This window comes from Cavia porcellus, unplaced genomic scaffold, assembly GCF_034190915.1.
Source record: "Cavia porcellus strain 051 isolate PalLab524CR breed Dunkin Hartley unplaced genomic scaffold, mCavPor4.1 scaffold_1, whole genome shotgun sequence".
Classification (NCBI taxonomy): Eukaryota; Metazoa; Chordata; class Mammalia; order Rodentia; family Caviidae; genus Cavia; species Cavia porcellus.
This window is the reverse complement of record NW_026947484.1, coordinates 130,776,135-130,797,239: the sequence shown is the minus strand read 5'-3', so window position 1 is coordinate 130,797,239 and position 21,105 is coordinate 130,776,135.

Below are 21,105 nucleotides of genomic sequence, written 5' to 3'. Positions count from 1 at the left end.
ACAATCCACCTACCTGGTCCACTGACATAAGGAAACCATAAGGCCAGCTTCCTGAGAAGCCTCCACATTAACAGATACCCAGTCTATTAGTGTCACCAAGCCACATGGCGTTCTCTCTGTGAGAAGGCGATGCTGCCCAGATGTCACAGGACACTAGTGAGATGACACATCTCTTCTTCCCCAGTAGAAATGATCACATCTCTAAGAAATTTGAGATTTTGAGAATAAGAGAGAAAGGATTTTAATCTTTTGAGAAAGAAATACACCAAACAGATTAAAACTCAAGTCCCTCAAAAGGAGCAGCATGTAAAAGGATCAAACAACATATATGAATTAAGGATGCTGTTGCTCTAAAGTGGAAGCAGAAAGGACCAGCTCAGAAAGCTGGGCTTGATATTTTTCTTGAGGTATTATTTGTTTTATCATGGAGAGGCCTTGCTAGGAATTCTGTGGGAGAAAGGAGCTGGTAACAAGCTATTCATGAAGATGAGTGCAACACACAGTAAGGAATCCGGAAGTATTTTTGTCTTCTGGTCTTGCTTTTCTCAAAGTTTTCCAAGGACACCTTTATCCTTCCCCCTTTGTTATGTTTTGTTTTAGGTAAGGCTAAATCACATCCCTGCAACATTTATATCATGGAGACTTGGTTCCTAGGATGTCAGTGTTGGCAAGCGCTATGGAAATTTTACGAGCTGGGGCCTTGTGTAAGATCATTGAGTCATTGGGGACTCGAGAGTGTTAGTCCTCTTGTGACCCTTTAGTATTCAGTGGTGACTTCTTGGCACTTTTCATGATGGAGCTATTATGAAAGGAGCAAGACTTGTCTTACCCAGCTCTCTCTGCTTCTTGCCCTAAGATGTAGGTGCTCACTACTATGCTACTACACACTCCTATCACAGCCTCTTCCATCCACCAGGGGTCCCTCCATAGAATTGAGCCAGTGCAGATGCAATGCCTTGGAACTCCGAAACAGTGAGTAAGATAAGTCTTTCTCTCATTAAAAAAATAAGTAACTGGTGATTGGTATTTCAGTATACAGTGAAAAGCTGACTCATGAACCTTTCATTCACTTTATCTCATGGACAAATTCCTACTCACAACTCAGTGTTATGATTTAGATCTAAAATGTCCCCTAAAGTCTCATACACTTATTGGTGGGGCTTTGGAATGTGATTGGGTTATGGAGATTATACCTGACTTGCTGTGAGGAGATGGGTCACTGGGGGTTCTTCCCTATGCATTTTCCGCTTCCTAAATGCTATTCCACAAGCAACTTTCCTCTGCTCTGCTCCTCTATCATGCTGCTCTGGCTTGGAGACAGCCAGCTCTGGACTAAAACCTCTACATACTGTAACCAAAATAATTCTTTTCTCCTTGGGTGCAAATGTCAGGTACTTTGTCCCTGTGATGAGAAAAGTGACTAATATATTTAGTATCCCTCTTTGAATCCAAAATGTCTGGATTTAAACCTAAATTCCATATGTTTATATGTAAAATTTTGAAAGTAAACTCTGAAAGGAAGTGACTACATGCTGTTCTTCTTTGAATACTCTATACCAAACACAGTACCTACATCTCTGGATGGTCTCAGAAAATACTTGGTAAATGAGTAACTAGAAAGCTAAGAACATCACTTCTGGAACCAAGATCCCTAGATTTGAACACATATCCCTACCAGGTACTAACTATATGATCTTGGGCAAGTTTCTTAACTTTTCTATGCCTCAGTCTCTAAAACTGGTAGGTGCTTATAGGGTTGTTGAGATGAATGGAGTTCATAATATTATAATGTATAGGAAGTGATTGGCACAGAGAAAGCAACAAGATGTATGAGAAAAGAGTGCCACTGGAACCAGGGGTTAGTCAACAGGTCTCCTGTTTGGCCGGATTACCAACAGAAACAGACTTTTGCTATTGAAGTTCAGAGCTGAGGTTGCAAGGAAACCTCACTTACTTCAAAATAATAACTTGAATGTGCCAAACTACCAACAGTACACATCCATATAAGCATCTCAAAGTTAGGGAGTATGACTTTATTTTCTTTGAGTCCTCTATTGAAACAATAATAATATCTAAGATATGGAGTATTTAAAACATATTAAACATCATTCTAAGAATGGAACATTGTTTGCTTCATTTCTTCTTATGAAAACTACATGAGGTAGGTTCTAAGCCCTGGTTTACAGATAAGTGAATAGATGCATGATGACTTTCCCTTTTGACAAAAGCTAATCAGGCTTTGAATCCAGTGTGCATATTCCTACAGAACTTTCCATGGTCCACAGGACATATTATGCGAGCAGAAGCTGTTTTAAAATTGTTGTTTTGGATGAATGGATGGATGGATAGATGGAGCTGCCATAGGAGAGAGAACAGAATTTATCCTAACAATATTACAGGGATCTGGACTTCCTGAATAACTTTTATCATGATATAAGTCTCTGCCTTCTCCAGGCTTCATTTTGGTTAGATAAAACAATATTTTTTCCTAGCACCTCCTTCTGGGTGTACTATCACAGAGGTACAGCCCCTGGAAATTCAGGTGAAATCTTCTCATCTGTCATCTAGAGCTTTGTAATAACACAAACTTTGGCCAACAGACCCATCTAAGCAATCTTGGAACCCTAAAATTGCAGGCCCCTGGATATTTCCAAATATTTCTGATATGCCAGCATATTTGAAAAATCCAAAGAATCCTTACCTTGCTTTGAGAAGCCGTGTTTTCCCTTTGCTTCCTGAGTAAAAAGCAATGACTTTCAAATTCATTTAAAATAATCTTCAAAGACATAATCACAGAAAAAGTCAAGGGAGCTGAATACAAAGTGGGTCATTAGAACCCAGAATGCTTGGCAAGGGCCAGCTACACTGACAGATAACCTGACAAAAGAAAAAGTCATAGGGTTTCTAATGAAAAATGAGGACTCACTCCAGTTCCCATGCCTCCCCTCATTGTCAGTTACTGCCAATGGCCCTGAACAAGGGATGGCCTGCTCCCCTCCCTAGTTCACAATGAATAAGCATTTAGTTCATCCACCACACTGAGGAGGAGTGGGCAATCCCTACACTGCACTGGAAATTCACTAGCTAAAGAATCACAGCTTTGTGTCAGTCCCATTTCCCAGAGCTGTGCAGATCTGTTCCTGATTAGATTCTAGCAGCTGGGCACAATCTCTCTTTCCTCAACACTCAAAATTATTTGGGGGAAACAAACAATGGAATTTGCCTTGTTAATATTCTCTGCAGCCTGTAGGGGATGGGGTGCATACTAAACACTATCAAATGCTTATCCATCCACCATCAGGCAATGGGCTCAGGTTCTTAAGAGCAATAATGTGATAGCCCCCCCCAAAAGCCTCTCCCCTGATAGTCACCAAGTCTGAGATAAAGATGTGTGCCCTTTCACATCCTCAGCTTTGATCTTGTGATGCCTGGATGCCAAGGCTCAGACTGAGGATGAGGCAACAACCTTGAGCCATCAGAGAAGGAGACCTTTCCAGGCTTATGGAAAAGCTTAGGAGTATTAACACTGATGATTTATTAAATATCTACAGCGAATCAGGCATTGTGTTAAGTCCTTCACAAATATTATTTCATTTTGAAGTGATATTAATTACAAAATGAAACCATGTTCATTATTTAAAAAGTAATATATATGACCAAAATGAAAAAATAAATCCTTTGTAATCACATCTCCAAAAAATAATCACTATTAATATGTTGGCATGTATTCCACATAATAACCCTATAAGGTATAGACATTATTAGGCCCCCTTTTTTAGCTGAAGAAACTAAGGCCTAGAGAAGTCATACGTCTAGATAAAAGTTACTGCATTAGTAGAGTCAAAACTTGAACTCTGGTTCTTTCATGTGATGAATGTTTATTGAGAATACATGTTAACCACTGTGCTGAGAAATGGGTGACAGTTTCTTAAGGAACAAGGCAGATGGGGGGTTTCTCACTACAAATTCTCAATCTGGGGAGAGAGCCAAGAAACTACTAATATGTAATTTCTAAAAATGACATGTCAAAAATGAAAGGCACTTTCATGTTAAACTGTCACAGGCTGGGGATTTAGCTTAGTAGTGTAAGCGCCTGCCTGGTCATGAGTTCTATACCCAGTAACAAGAAAGAAAGAAAGAAAGAAAGAAAGAAAGAAAGAAAGAAAGAAAGAGAAAGAAAGAAAGAAAGAAGAAAGGGAGGGAGGGAGGGAGGGAGGGAGGAAGGAAGGAAGGAAGGAAAGAAAGAAAGAAAGAAAGAAAGAAAGAAAGAAAGAAAGAAAGAAAGAAAGAAAGAAAGAAAGAGAAAGAAAGAGAAAGAAAGAAAGAAAGAAAGAAAGAAAGAAAGAAAGAAAGAAAGAAAGAAAGAGAAAGGAACTGTTTTTGGGAGGGTAGTAACTTGGAATGAGCCAGAGCTATATTCTTTGAGGAAATCATATTTCCATCTCTTAAAATTTAAGTAGTGCTTACTGTGTTCCAATCAGTTTTTTTCTTTTTTTAGACAGATGTTAGTGCATTTTACAAGGCTAGTACTATTTCATTTTTATTATAGACAAAGAAATTGAGACTGAGTAACTGCTGAGAGTTCACACATCCAGGACACGGTGAAATTCAAGAATTAGAGACAAGCAGTATGGCTTTGTAACCACGCTGTGGCCATCTGAGTCTGAGCTGAGTTCTCATTGACAACGTGTAATGCAGGCATAAATATAGAAAGAGACCAGTGGGGACAACAGAGCCAAAACTCTGAAGCAAAAGTGTCCTTACTATCTATGTCCAAGAATCAGAAAGTATGCCATTGGCTCCTCAAGCCACACTAGGTAAAGCCTTGGAGGCTGGAAGAAAGTCTTTAGAATTTAAGTGTAGTATGAAGAAATTGGATATTTTCCTCAGAGAAGTAACTAGGTCAGATTTGCTGTTTAAGATAACCTTTTGCCACTAGATAGAGAACAGATTTTGGGAAGACAAGTCAGAGAAGACACACAGGCAAGACTGAAAATAAGGGTAGCTCACACTCAGCACCCATGAAAATTAAAATGGGTAAAAAAGGGTGCTGGGGATTTAGCTCAGCGGCATAAGTGCCTTGTAAGCAGGCAGTCGTGAGTTAGATCCCCAGTACCGATAAAAAGGAAAAAGACAAAAAAATGGGTAAAAAGGTTGAAACAAGTTACACTTTTTCCCCCATTGAAAGCTCATTAATTTAGAGAAAAGCATATTGGTAAGAACTCTTTGCTAAGTGAGGGAAAATACCTCTGTATGGTTGGGTGAGGGGCAGGAAAAGGACTTGTACTAGTTCTTTACAAGTTATGAGTTGGAAACAGCAAGGGAGACTATCAAAAGGCCACAAACAGTAATACCTAACTTGATGAGTAGTTAACTTGTTCCAGCCTACATGCTAAGTTTTTCACATATACTCACTCATGGAATCCTCATAACAATCGTAGGAGGAAAGTGTAGCACCTATCTTGTTTTACAGGCAGGTTAAATCAAATCTTCTCCATAGTCAGACAGTGGCAGAGCTGAACCTTCAATCCAGGGAGGCTGACTCAAGACCATAACTGTTAGCCACTGTGTTAACCTGCTTTTATAAGATGTCCATTAATCCAACCACCAGCCTAAAGAGCTGGCAGATGGCCAGTGAGCATACACACAGAAATGGAAGCAAGAGCCTTCCACTATTTTTTTTAACAAGAAGCATCTTTGTATTAAAAAAAAAAAAACTAGTATATGGGCAATCTTTCCTTCCATGCTAGATTTCACAAAACTCACTTGTTCTACTGCCATTTACTCCAACACTACCACATCCGGTTTCAAGAGAAAGCAGACAGAGTACTCGGGTATATCCAGCTATATCTAGCTTTTAAGGTTATTGTCCTGAGTGGGCATCTTGGAGAACTGATCAACTTGAATTTAGAAAGAGACCTCCAAATGAATCAATCTATATTGCAGATAATGAAATTATAGCTTAAGACACCACTTAAGAGCTAAATTACTACCTTGCCAGCGTAGCTTTAGACAGGAAAAGATATTTGCATTAGCCAATAAGGATGAAATGTAAAAGTAAGTTCTCAGTGAATAGTAAAAAAATCTTTCAGAAAACTATATTTTGAAACAAGCATACTTAACAACAGCCATCTTCTCCATATATTTACTTTAGTGATTAATGAACTGTTCATATCAATGAGATATTATATTTCATATTAAGCGATCCACACATATAGATAGACAGATAGATAGATAGATAAATTATGACAGCCTACACTAGGAAAATTATAGAGAGAAGTTTCAAAATATTTAATGTTTAATTTTTACCTCCCAGAAATTTTTAATCTTACCTTTAAAAAAACCGTGTACATTAATCTGTATGATTCCAGGGACTTTGATTCATATTATATATATAAAAGCAGAGAAGGGCTCGACACACTTGCTAGGCTGATCAGTGTCTCAGGGGAAATGGCACACTTGAAGGAACCATAGGAATATGACAAGGAAAGGACAAAATTCTAATCTACAACACAAGTAGAGATGTCTATGGGATGATGACACCCTGGTTGATATAAGAAGTGGGAGGAATTTTGAGCCCATAAAATTCATATGTTGAAGCTCTAAATCCAAAGAGCTAGAAATGTAACTGTATTTGGAGGGCCATTAAAGAAGTATATAAATTAAAATGAGGCCACTGATACGGATCAAATTGATCTGAATAATGTCTTTATAAGGAAGAAATGTGCAAACAGAGACAATCCACATGAGAACATAGAGATGAGATGACCATCTCTAAGCTGAGAGGAAAAGCCTTAAGAGAAACCAACCTTGAGTTTTGGCTTGATCTTGATCTCAGAGGTCTAGCCCGAGGTCTGAGTAAATGAACTGTTAGTTAAGCCCTTCACTATGTCTTTGTTATGGCCTCCATCATGGACACACATGGGTATAAAGCAAGAAGAGAGACAAAAGGACAGATGTATCAATTTGGGCAGATCAAGAACCTACTCTTTTCCTCCTCTAGATCAATATCCCACCTTTCCTTGCTGCTAGTCATAAGATGACAGAGTAAAAGATCTGAGTATATCAATTTAATATTAAACTGGCAGGTATTCCAGTGACTGCCCAGACTGTAGCCCATGGGAGCACCTCTGCAAATGTTTACTAAAATAATGAAGATATTTATGAAGCAGACCAGTGTAAACTGTGGAGAGAAAGTCATATTTGACAAAGTCAATCAGCCAGGGAAACTGCTCACTCTTCATTTCTCCAGATTCACTATTACCCATTTAACCTCCTCTAGTTTTTTTCATAACCCATGTTATAACTTAACTTTAGTAAACTCTTTTTTATGTATTTGTCCTCCCTGACTAGAATACAAGGCATACAAATTTCAGGACAATGAATTTGGACTTCTCTTTTTCATCCAGCTTTTATAACACTATATAGAGGACACTCAGCACGTGGGAGGCTGAGATGGAGGATCATTGTGAGTTCGAGACCAGCCTGAGTTACAATGTGAACTCAAGAACAGCCTAAACTGCATAGTGAGACCCTGTTTCAAAAAGGACAAAAAAATTGATTATATTGATTAAGCCAGTCAATCAATGTAAAAAGTAGCATTTTTTCTATGTTGATAGCTTAAAACTGTGTGATGTTACATTAAACCAGCACTCAGATTTAAGAATTAAGAATTATATATTATGTTTGCAATTTATATTGAGCTTTAAAATGAATAATTTCATTTGCTTCTCACAGTAATTTTGCTGGGTAGACAAAGAATATCTTAGCATAAGGTCCATTCTATAGATGTTGAAACTGAGGTTCAATAGGTTATGTTTAAGCACATAGCTAAAACTGAGACTCATATTAAAGCTCTTCTAAGAACTCACATAGTCTCCAGGAATACCATGTCCAATTTCATCAAATAACTCGTGTAATGCTTGGCTCAGTATACCACATTGTCTCTCCAGTGGCTTTTTTGAGTTATTACTTAATAATTCTATTATGAGCCAATAAAAGAAATAACCCAACAAAGAATATCTCTGTATTATCCACTGAATTGCTGCTGGAGACATTATAGGCTAATAACTTGAGTCTGTAATATTAAAAATAGAAAAAATTTCATGCCATCAAGAAGCCTAAGCCTCCTTAAAATTGACATTTTTTAATCATACAGTCTTATAAATTATGGCATTTTGTTTTTGTCTTGGTTTTCAGGAAGCATAGAGATAAAATTAAAGCTTAATTATAATAACAATAATAATAATCTAATTTCTAGTCCAATTACAATTCTCTCCTTCTATACATATTTCCTGATCTTTATTTTCATTTTACTCAATTATGTATTTGCACTTTTGATTGTTAGCCATGGTAAATCCTTTCCAGAAATAATTGTGGTAGAAAACATGAAATAGGCAATAACTAAAACCAATCAAATCCTTGTCATAATTCCAGGACCATTTTACCACTTTATATTAACTCATTTCATCTTTTTAAAAATATTATATTGCCAGAGAAATCAAATGTTATAGTGTGATGAAATTACTGTTCTGAACCATAAAAGAACAAGACACATGCCTTCTCCCTTCTCACTCTGCTACCACCATGGTGGGAGCCACGACTACCTCTCACCTCAATTTCCAATACTCTCCCCATTAGACTTTGTTTACACCCTTACTTTACTTGATCTTTTCCCACTGAATAACTAGAATCGTCCTCCTAAAACAAAAGCCAGTGTTCCTCTTCTGTCCCAAACCTCCTAACCACTCCCAACCACACCTTAAGTAAATGTTGAAGTCCTTTCAAAACTCCACTGGCCATACAAGATCTGCCCTTCTCCACTCAGGTTCTCCTATTCCATCACTCTGTTGGATGGCCACACTGAGCTCCGCTTATTTCAGGCAGCTTGTCACTCTTAGTCTTTGCATTTGGTGTTGCAAATATCCAACTAGATATTTCTTCCTTTGAGTATCTGTATGGCTTGTTCTCGCCTCATCTTCAGGAATCAAACATCATCTTCTCTATAAGGGCTTCCTGGTTCTCTTACCAACCTCTTCCTCAACACTCACTATCTTTGTTCTTGTTTTATTTCTCCTGCACCCATTTAATTAAGATACTATGTAATTTACTTATTTATAGTTTATTTATAGTGCCTGTCTTGAATGATAGGCACAACACTACAACGAAGGCTTTCTGAAGACAGGCATTTTAATTCATCTTGTTCTTTGTGGCATTCCAATCAATTAGAATAATATTTGGCATATGACAGATGTCTAGTAAATATTTTCTGAATTAATAAAGTCAGTGAGGAAAGAGGGAGCTAAACTAAAATACTGGAATTATTAAACTGGTTTTCCAAACTTCTTTCTCTTACTACATGCTGAGACTGTCAAGTAAGTTGAGTTAATGTTTGACTTAATACACAGAATAGGACCATCCATGACATTTAGGTACATGGATTTTTCAGGCATAACAGAACATATTTGCCTGGCTAAATAGAAGCTCTAATAATACTACAGTGGATAGCTACTATCTCCTCACCACTTCCCTCTTCCAAATCTTTTTCATTTATTAATTCCCATGCGAACGTTTTTTAACTATAGAAAGTGTGATAATTAGAGGAAGGGGAGATAAGTCCAAAGGATGAGAAAGAGGAAGAATACAGCAAAGATCATTGTCATGTTTGTGTGCTCATTACTACATCCCCGCCTTGGGAAAAAGGCCAGGTATACACTAGGAAGTGAATAAGGAGTTGCTATTGAATTGTTTAAATATCCCCTTGGTTTGCATCTGAATATTTATGGCTGAAAAGATGAAAACAGAAGTGAGATCTTTTCCCCTTTGGGAGGCCTTTCAAGTTCTAAATACATTATGTTCACCTGAAAGCTTGGGAATTTTGGGGGTAGCATAGCTGGGCAGAGACTGGGATGTACAGTGAGCCATGTTGGGAGCTATTCTTCTGCAAGGGGGTCTTGAGCATTAGACAGGAGAAAGTAGCAGATATCTCACAGTGGGGTAGGACTGGGCTGGGGACACACATAAGACATCCATTTGGAAACTTCAGTAAGTACCTGGGACATTTTCAAGAGACAGGCTGAAAACTCTACCAGCTAATGAGGCTAGCCTAAGTTTCACATGGCATCACAGAATGACGATGTGTAAAAAATTTTACAATCACAACTCACTAATCACTTCATCCAGAAGTTTCTCATCTTCACAGAAGAAGAGAACCATGAGTGCAGCATGATTCAGTCTCCCTTTTCTCTCACATATCTAACTTTGAATTTATCTAGGTTGTTTTAAGTCTTTCTCATCCCTTATTCCACAGCCATCAGTATTGAGACTCTCCTTCTCTTCAGTTTTCAGGCTTTTGTTGAAGGTAAAGCTTTTGTGCCTCTCCACTTAGTGTGTGCCTCCCTGTTGACACTCATGCCAAGTATCTTCTTGCAGTATTAATTGCTAGTCTTAGTAAGGGGCGGCTCTTCTTCTCCATTAGGAGAAAAAAAGCATTAATTTAAATTCTAACTCAATTAAACCATGAGCTCATGAGCTCATGTTCTGTGGGCCAGGGCAATGGGTTGCACAGACATGAACAGAATAAAAATTGCAAACGATTCCCTCTTTCCCATCCAGGGATGACTAACACAGAGAGAGAGACTATGTTTGTGCTCCAGTATCTTTCTTCAATTAATAAATCAGTAAGTTCAAAATCAAGCTTCTAAAAATGTTGAAAGTTTGCTGGCATTATTGGGAACAACAGGGTAATAACTTGGAATTTCAGAGGCGCTTAGTGATCCCCACCGATTCTGAAGCTGAACTCTTCTAATTTCTTGACATTGGGGGAATTTTATTCAGTTTTATAGAGAATAACAATGATCTTGGAGTCAGCAGATCAGAGTATACAGTTCCTCCTCTGCTCTTGAAAGAAATAAAAGAAAAATCCTCATCAAACCTAAAGTTTGGACAAAATAATGGACAGTTGCTATAAGGACATTATGAGTGGCAGAGGAGCTCTGGGCCAGGAATCATGGGGACCATTTGAGTGCTTGGTAACTGTAGGGGCATGGGTCACTCTTATTCTATGGCTCCTTTTCTATAAAACAAAATGACTGTGCTAGAGGATCTCAGGGATCCCAGGATCTCAGGATATTAATCTCTATATCAGCAAAAAGTACTTAAGCTCCTGCTTCATTTGTTTGCTTGTCTGTTTGTTGAGACAGGTTATAGTTCAGGCTGATCTTGAACTCACTGTATAACCTAGATTGGACTCAACTTCATAGAAATCCTCCTGCCTTGGCTTCCTGAGCACTAGTATTACAGGTGTACACCACCACAACTGGCTCTTTGCTGGATGTTTGTTTTTCTAGTTCTCTAATCTGCCTCCCACCACCACTTTCTACGAAAGCAGAATATTATCATTGGGAAAATGTTCCCCCAAGTTGATTACCAGGGAGGTTATTAGGAGTTCTAGAGTATAAGAGATCTGAAAGTCAGCCTTTTGACTGAGATTAGAGGTAGGAAAACCAATACACAATATTAAAAAAAAAAACAGAGAAAAAGCAAGTGATGATTGGAGGGGCATCCAGACTTGGTGAGATGGACAAAACTGTAATAGACAAAAGTGAGTTTCCTGAACTGATCAAAGCTGAAGTTTTTACTACACTGTTAAAAGAAAAAAATAAATAACCCAGCCTTCAACAGTAGGATACCAAAATGCTCCCAGCAACAAGAATCAGCCTAGAAGATGGGCTATGGGCTAAGGAAAGAGAATGGCCTTGGAAGAAGCTCACCAGTGCCGCAAACCAGGACAGATTCTTGAATACTGTGAGTCTTATTTGTGACTTCCTGTAACTGATTGCACAGGTTTGGGAATCTTCCCTCTCCCTCATCCTCTCCCTCTCCCTCATCCTCTCCCTCTCCCTCTCCCTCTCCCTCTCCTTCACCCTCTCCTTCTCCCTCACCCTTTCCCTCTCCTTCCCTCTCTTCTTCCCTCCTTCCTTTCCTCCTTCTCTGCTGACTCATCTTTTCCTCCAAACCTCTTCACATGTTCAGCAAAAGCAGAACATGTGACAGAAATTCAGTGGGTATTTGAAAAATGAAAGGGAATTAATTAATTAGATTAGATTACTAAGGAAATTAAAATCTCATCTGTTCATGGGAATTGGTTCTGTCCTATTATAGGATAGATGTCTTGTTCTCTAGCAATGCATTTCATCAATTTTTTTTCTGGCACATCTCTGTAAATTCATTTTTATGTGAATAAATAAAACAAACACAGCTCAAACACTTATACCTCATCTGAGGGTCTCCTAAGGAAGAGGAAGGATTGGAAAAGTACTGTGTAAGACCATTTTGTTCTGTGTTGACATCAGCCTGCCTAAAATGCTGAGAGGCAAATGTTCTCAATCATTTTGGATAGTGTGATAGACTTATTTGCTCACAGCTGTGTGAGATAAAAACAAGTAGCTGATTTTTCCAGAATAAACTAAATTCCACTTGAAAAAAATACACCAGAAAAGGATCCACTTAAATGCATAATTCTTGTTTAGTATTCTTTGACATACACAAATGAAAGACAATATTCTGTTTTTATGTTATTATTTCCCCAGAAACTAACAAAAACCTCTATCACTGTATTTATAAATAAATAATTCCCATATAAAATTATGACAATCCACACTGAGTGGGGGTCTTTAAATCAAAAGACACTAAGCTCCAAGTTCTCCCAACTGTGTTAACTTCTCCTTTTTCATGAACATTTCCTACATGAAGCCTCATCATTGCAGGCTTCTGCATTTCATTTCCTGGATGATGCTCTGGCTAAGAACAGGGTTACCATTAAGCATTGCAGAAACGATAATTGTGCCCTATTGAAACTGCAGAATTTACAAGGTTATAAGAGCATAGACCAAGTCATTAAAACTTCTCTCTATAAATTGTGTGCATGAGAACAAAGGATTGCACATGAATCTCCTAAGTGGAAAGACACAATGATGCCAAGGCCCAGACCACTTCTCCAAGTACCTGAGCTCTTCTGCAGAGAGAACACACTTGGGGACCCCTCTACCTTTCCCAGTAAGAGACACTAAGGCATCCTTCACAAGGCTGCAAAATTAAGGCTATTGCACTCCCAAAATGTTATTTCATGAATTCCCTTGACTTGAGCAACTGTCTCAAGAGCTGTGCTAAGATTGCTACCTGCTTTCCAAAGTATGGGTCCATTTAGTTGCATATTTTTTTGCACCATAACAAGAATTGATCCACTGAGACAGATCTAAATTGTTTAGGACAATTGAGAAAGCATGTGTCTGCTACCAGCTACCTATTTTCTCTGCCTTTCTTCATCTTCTCCTCTTAAGAAAATGATTTGTAAAAACTTAGCAAAAACACGTTTCAATAGTGAGATTTCTAATCTACAAACTGGTTGACCCTAGGCAAGCCACTGGGCAGAGGTATTGAGTTTTGTGAATTTACTTTGTCCTTCCTACCTCCCACCAGCTTTCCCTCCATGATAGCGTCCTGTGGTTGTGAATGCTTCTGATTGTTCACACATGCCCCTCTTTGTTTGGAGATCCTTGTCCAGACAATCTGTGAAAGACACGTTTGAAAATTCATTAAAAAGCCACAGCTTGATCCCAGACTCTGTGCAAATCTTTGACTCCGAAACTTCTGCCCTCCAGAATCTCTAAGTTGACTCCTAAACATTTTATTGTATCTAAATAGAAACATAGGACAGTAGAGTACACAGAAGAGAATAAAATTTAGAAACATAATTACTAAGTAGCTAAGTGGCCTTAGTCACCATGTCAAAGATAGTGCTCACCAAAAAGGCCTATGTTTCTCTACCTTTCCCAGTGCCCCTTGCAGTTGGGTTGGGACCATGTGCCTGTGGCCTGTCAATGAAATGTGAACAGAAGCAGCCTATGTCACTTTCTGGCTGAGGTACTTAAGAACAACTATGCTTCCTCAGTCTCTTCACTTCCTCTGCGGTCTAGGAGGATTCACATTCCAGAAGGCATAACTATGAGATAAAGATAGACCACTAAGCTGCATCTAACTGTGATATAAAAATACACTCCTCTTGTGTTAATTTACAAATACATGGTTTTCTGGCATGGCCAGCATCAACTAACTATAGCAATCCTTCCTTATCAAAGGTTTTGCTTTCTGTGGTTTCAGCTACCAATGTTCAACCACAGTCCAAAAATATAAATAAATATTTTAAGAGGAAAAGAAAGATCACACAGTCACACAACTTTTATTAGAGTATGTTGCAATTGTTTTATTTTATTATGAGTTCCCATCATTAATCTTTTACTATGCCTATTTTATAAATTAAATTTTATTATAACTACGTATGTATCAGAAAAAAGAAAATATATATAGGATTCATTCCAGGAAGAGAAAAGTCAGCACCTCCCAAGAACTGGCCATGCTGGGACTGGGAAGATCCAACAAGAAGCCAACCAGCCAGCCTTTCTGATAAATCATGCAAGCACACAGCTTACCGGAAGGGAAAAGTCAGCAACTCCATGAGCCTAATAGCACACAGGATGAGAATCAACCCTGCCACACACACTAAGCGACCTGCTGGTTCAGAGGACAGGCTAAGTTGATAGCAACTAAGGTACATAAAACAACTAAATGCTTGTATTGGCTGTTTGATTTTGCAGGCCTGAGGCCAGTGGTCTGAGCATCTCTTGGGAGGATAACAGTATGCAACATAGCCAATATGGGGGATTTCCTTCTATCTTGTCTTTGAAATTCAATATTGTTCCCACTGTTTTTGGTTTGCTCTGATCATTTTGCTTTATTCAATATCCTGTTTTTATTGGTGCTATTCTGTTTTGGTTTTGGTTTGATTTTGCTATACCTGATGGAATGGACAACTATTGTGAAGATAACAAAATATACTATGGTAGCTATTGTTGTTTTCCTAGTATCCTGCTTTGAAGTTGTGCAGCAATTTTGCTACTTTGTTTTGATTGGCTTTGTTCTGTTTGTTTTGTTTTGTTTTGTTTTGTTTTGTTGGATTTTACTATCTGAAAAATTAAAAAAAAAGATTCATTACTGTCTGCAGTGTTACTAACCTATGGAACATCCTGGAACATATCCTTCATAGATCAGGAAGTTCCACTATAATCATTTTGTTGAGCATTAAATCTCTAAAACCTATTATCTTGCATAACAAAACTGCTGTACCTATTGACCAACATAACATCCTCCCATTGCCTCCTCTCTCCTGCCTCCAATAGTCACCATTCTATTCTCCGCTTCTATCACTTTGACTATTTTAAATTTCACAATAATGGAGATTGTACAGTATTCATCTTTCTGTGTCTGGGTTTTTTACTTAGTGTACTATCCTCAGGTTATTCCATGTTATTGAAATTGACAGTTTCCCTCTTTCTAAAGGTTAAATAATATTGCAATGTGTGTGTATATATGTGTATATACATATAACCCATAAAACCCATATTTTCTTTATCCATCCATTCATCCATCAATTGACATTTATGTTGTGTACATACCTTGAAATTATAAATGTTGAATAGACATGAACAAAATTATCTCTTTAAGATCTAATTTCATTTCCTTTGGCTATCTATCCAGTAGTTGGATTACTAGATGATAAAATAACTCTATTTTTAACTTTTTTGACAAATCTCCACATTGTTTCCATAATGACTTTATTAATTTATGTTCCCTCCAACAGTATACTGAGTTTCTTTTTCTCTACCTCTTTACTGATATCTGTTATTTTTCATCTTTCTGGAAATAGCTATCCTAATAGATGTAAGGTGACACCTCATTGTGGTTTTGATTTGCATTTCCTTGATGATTAATAATACTGAACATCTTTTATGTATTCATTAGGAATTTGCACATCTTCTTTTGAGAAATGCCAAATTAGTCTTTTGCTCATTTTTAAATCAGTTGTTTAATTTTGCTTTTTGTTATTGAATTGTTTGCATACCTTAAATATTTTGGATTTGATCCTTTCTGAAATGATTTGCAAATGTTTTCTCCCATTCTGTTTCCCTCTGCCAGTTGTTTCCTTTGATGTCATGAAGTGTTTTAGTTTGATGCAATCTTATTTGTTCTCTTTTGCTTTTGTCACACATGCTTTTAGTGTCATACTCAAAAAGTCATTGCAGACCAATACCAAGAAACACTTTCCTTATATTTTCTTCTAGTAGATTATAGTTTTAAGTATTACTTTAAATTGTTAATACCTTTTGATTTGATTTTGTATCACGTATGAGGTCTAAATTTATTATTCTGCATGTTCTCCTAACATTGTTTATTAAAAGGATTACCTTAATATTTTACTGTCACTCTTTTCAAAACCAATTGGCTGTAGACAGGCAGTTTTATTTCTGAGATCTCTATTCTGTTCCATTGGCTTGTATGTCTGTTTTTATGACAGTATCATAGCATTGATTAATATAGTTTTGTAACATTTTGATAAAAGTGATACTTCTGGCGCTTTTCTTTTTACTAAAGGTTGCTCTAGATATTCAGTTTCTTCTGTGATACTGTGGGACCTTTTTTTTCCACAATGAAATTTATAGAAAGATTAATTCTTCCAATGATAGAAGTCTTGTTTCCCTCATGGACAGTTTTTCCATTACAGCAATTATTTTTAAATCTTATTTTACTTAAATAATTATCCTGTACCTTACTGTCAGTTTGCTACTCAAAGCAATACAAATAAGCCTGCTTTCTTTTCCACATGAAAAATTTTCAAATACTTGAAGACAGTTATTAACTTCTATTTTTGAATGCTAAGTCCATATAATTTATTCTGCAAAGATCTATATGATATTTATATTCATAAATATAATTTATTTCATTAATGCATTATATCTTTCCTATGAAGATTTAAGATGACGAACCTAAGGATGCAACAAATGTACACTTCTAAGTGGTTAATGCACTTAAACTAAGTTTGAATATTGAATAAACCTCTGAGTTTCTGACATCCAATACTAAAAGAAAATAAGATGATTTTACACAACCCTCATTATCAAGAAAAGGAAACATCATACACAAAAAAATTTTTTTCACAGTTCTTTGGCAACTTTATCATCTTTTTCTAAAAGCATCAGTTTTGTCAGTATGCTTCCTATGTTGTCAAAAACTAAATGAATTCAATTCTTCAAATATAGTTTCCAAGATCAAGCTTATGAAAAGTAAGCTGGTCTTAAATGAAAAGCTGCTTCCTGAGTATTTTTGTGGGCCAAGGAAATACAATGTTCTACGTATATTATCTGTCATGTCATAACAGCTTTTCAAATTGCTATAAATACTCTCATTTCACAAATGAGTAAAGTGGGAAATTAAGTAATTTAACCCCCAATTTTACAATTACAAACTCAAGTCTATCTGTTTCAAAATCTTGTATTCCTCTCATTAGTCCGCAAATTCTCAACTGAAAGAATTAGATAATTTCTGAAGGTGACTTACTGAAAATCACAAGTGTTTGAGTCAGAGAGAGAATATGGTTAGATGTTTTGGATCTGACATTTTCTTAAGAACCAACACTGGTAACTGTTTTCATCTTCTTCTGGCATCTTAAGGAATCACAGAAACACATGTGAACTGGGGGTGGTTTTGTTTTGTACACTGCAGCAGTTACTCATTTGGGAGTGGATTTGGGTCCATTGGGTTTTGTTAAACACAGGTGCTTATAAACCAATTCAAGTTTGGGCTGGCAGAATCCAGGTTCAATACAGCGATTTACATCCCTAAAAAATGTATGAAAATGTATATGCAATGGAGCAATGGGGAAATTTTCTCTCTGTTGACTACAGATATCTCAATCAAGCCTTTTCTCTCTATTTTGGGGGCTACAGACTTAGATCATATCCTTATTATCTCTCCCCAGTAATGCCACAGTAGCTTGGCCTCAAGTTTAACCTGGAGTCAAGTTTTTCACCTTAAAATAGTCCTCTAGGGCCTCACAGGAGTGTTGTTCTTAAAAACAGTTCTAATCAGTAACTTTCCTGTTTATGAACCATTATCAATTTCCACTGCTCAGAAAATTACATTAAGATCCTGAAACACGGCACATTACTATCTGGTATTAATTCATCACTCTATCCCCATTTCCCTTCCTTTCTCCCTAATAGAGCTGACCTTCTCAACATTCCAAACGTGGTTTCTCACAGCTTCATGTGTCTGCATGGATTGCTTGATTTTCCTAGAAATGAGGGCCTTTATTTCCTAACCTTTTCTTTCCTTACCTACTCATTCTTTTAGTCTCTCTTGAAAAGCTTCTTCCCTATTAAGATTTGTCTGATTTTTATAATCAAATTCCTCCCTTTTTTCCATCTTTTTCTACCCCTATTTGACTTCTTTACAGCAGTAATCATATTTTGTTCAAAAATTTATTTTCAAAGTCTACACAAAGAAAAGTCCTTGGTAAATGTTACATAAATAAAGTCCTCAATAAACGTTATTGAACAGATGTCCCACTGAGATTGCTACCGTACACCACCAGGAGCTGACACCTACAAACTTTGAAACTGAAATTAATGAGTCATCCTGTACATGAAATTAGTTGGATCAACTGACAATAGATAATAACCATCATGTATAGAAATAGACAATCTTAAAAATGCATTAGAAGACCATCTAAAATATAGTTCTAATGATCTAGATATAACTTTAGAAAAAATAAATTATGACTTCTATCATAATGACTTATTTAGTTGTAGCTTATAAAATTAGCACATGAATTTTTATAAAATTAAAATCGGTATGTAGATAAATTTTAAAATAGCATTAAAATCACTCATAATCCAACCATTCAGGAAATGTCATTAACATTTTGGCATATCTTTTTTATACTGTATTAATTGCCTTTCTGTTTCTGGAACAAAATATTTGACATTTATAATTTAAAGAAGCAAAGGTGTACTTTGCCTTATGGTTTCAGAAGTTTGAGTCTATGGTCAGCTAACTCCTAAACAAAAACATCATAGTAAGGTAACGGAAATTTGCCCTCTTATGGGTTCTCAAAACTAACTGTCAAAGAAGGGACCACTTCCCAAGGCCACACCCCATGACCTATCCAGTCACACCTAGAAGTGTGTTTTACTAATCTCTTAGATGTCCCTCAAGCCAATAAAGTTCAAAATTGAGACTCTCTCTCTCTCTCTCTCTCTCTCACACACACACACACACACACACACACACACAAACAAACACAAAATTGTACATTTTAAGTTAATATATTTTAAGTATTTTCTATAAAATTGAATTTTAATTTAAACCATGACTACCATCACTCCGTTAGGTATGTTGGTATATAATAATGAATTACTCTGTTCTTGAACAAGACTGCTTTTAATTTTCCGGTGGTATTAGTAGTGACAAAGAACATACTTACAACTATCACTGCTTTGCCAAAAGACCCCCCAGGAAGATTGTGCTAAGGTCCCAAGGATAAAAGTGTTTGAACATTTAAACTATGATTTTTAACTAGAAAATAGTGATGCTAATCACCTAAATTGCATCTTATACCTTTAAACAGAATGTATTTTTAGAAAGGGGAATGAGAGTTAAGTCATCAATAAAAGGATGCAGTCAGAGATAAAACCCATTATCTGTCTAGGTCCATGTTAATGAATATTCTCTTTGTAAAATAATACCTTGTGATGAAGATGGATGTATGAAGCTTATGAATTTAATGGTTCTTGACTCTGAGAATTATTAACTCCCCTACTTATGGGTTCCTCCTCACCTAGTTATATTTGACCTTTTCTAATTTGGATCATAGATGTTCCCCAAAGGTCCATGTGGTAAAGTCTTGTTCCCTAGCTTTTGCTGTTGGGAGGTGGTGGACCCTTTCAGAGATTGGAGATTATAGGAGGTCTACAAACCATTGTAGATATTTTCATAAAATTCATTGTAGCCCTGAAGAAAGAAATCTGACTCTCCTGCATGCTTCTGCCATGATGGGCTGCCTTGCCAGCAACAGAGCCATTCAAACATTGACTGAGACCTCTTCCTTTAAAAATTTACACTATGTTGAGTGTTTTGTTACATTAGCAGAAATCTATATAGCATAAGCTCATAGAAAAAGTAGGGCCTTTGACTACCAAGAACGTGATGCTCAGCAGTAGTTCTGTGAATTGTTACTCTGATCCATGCGTCTGTCACTTGTGATAACTGGACTAAGATGAGTTGACTAAGATGAGTTATCACCTATGGAAAGACTTTCTAAGACCAAAATTAGAGATGAAATCCTAGATGATCTGCAAAGTCACTGCTCAAAAGTGACCTGAACATGTGTGTGTATTTGTGTGTGTATGTGTCCCCGTGTGTGTGTGCATCTGTGTGTTTACAGAAATCTGAAACCTATCCTTGAGAAATCTGATTTGAGAAGTCTGAGATAAGACCTACAAATTTTTGAAGACTTCATAACTGATTCTGATAGAATCTGAAGATTTAAAACCAAACTTACTGTGATCGTTTCAGCAGCACATATAAAACCAAACTTAGAGTGTAATGCCTAACTCCAGGCTTTATCCTATTAGATCATCATGCTCTGTCCAAATAAAGACATTTGTTTTTCTCTATGTTACCTTCAAACAGCGACTAGTAAAATTAAGGATGATAAAAACTAATGCATTGAGACCTTACTATGGTCAAAGCATTTCTTACAGATTATTCATTCTATCCTCACAACATTTCACGAGTCTTTAGGTTCAGTTCTCTGATCTGAAGAATGGACTGATGACATGATCTTATGGAAAAAAATAACTATTTTCTTAGTAAGATTATTTTAATCAGAGCTTAGTCTTCATTACAACTATAAACCTAGCTCTTATAAGATGCAATATAAAGAGAATGTAGGTGAATTTGATGGATTTTCAAAGTTCTGGGTTTGCAGTGCAGGAGTATGAGCTGTACCAACTCTAGAGGACAGGGGTCTACATGATAAAACCTCTTGTTGAAATTCTCACATCTCAGGAAATTTTCCTTCTCTTTTCGTCTTGCCTCATGAGTCTTATGAATGCTGAAAGTCTCTGTAGCTTCAGACCACTTCTATAATGTTCAGAGCCATGACACCATCTCTGATGGTGGGACTTAGTTGTAGACTCTTCAAACCAA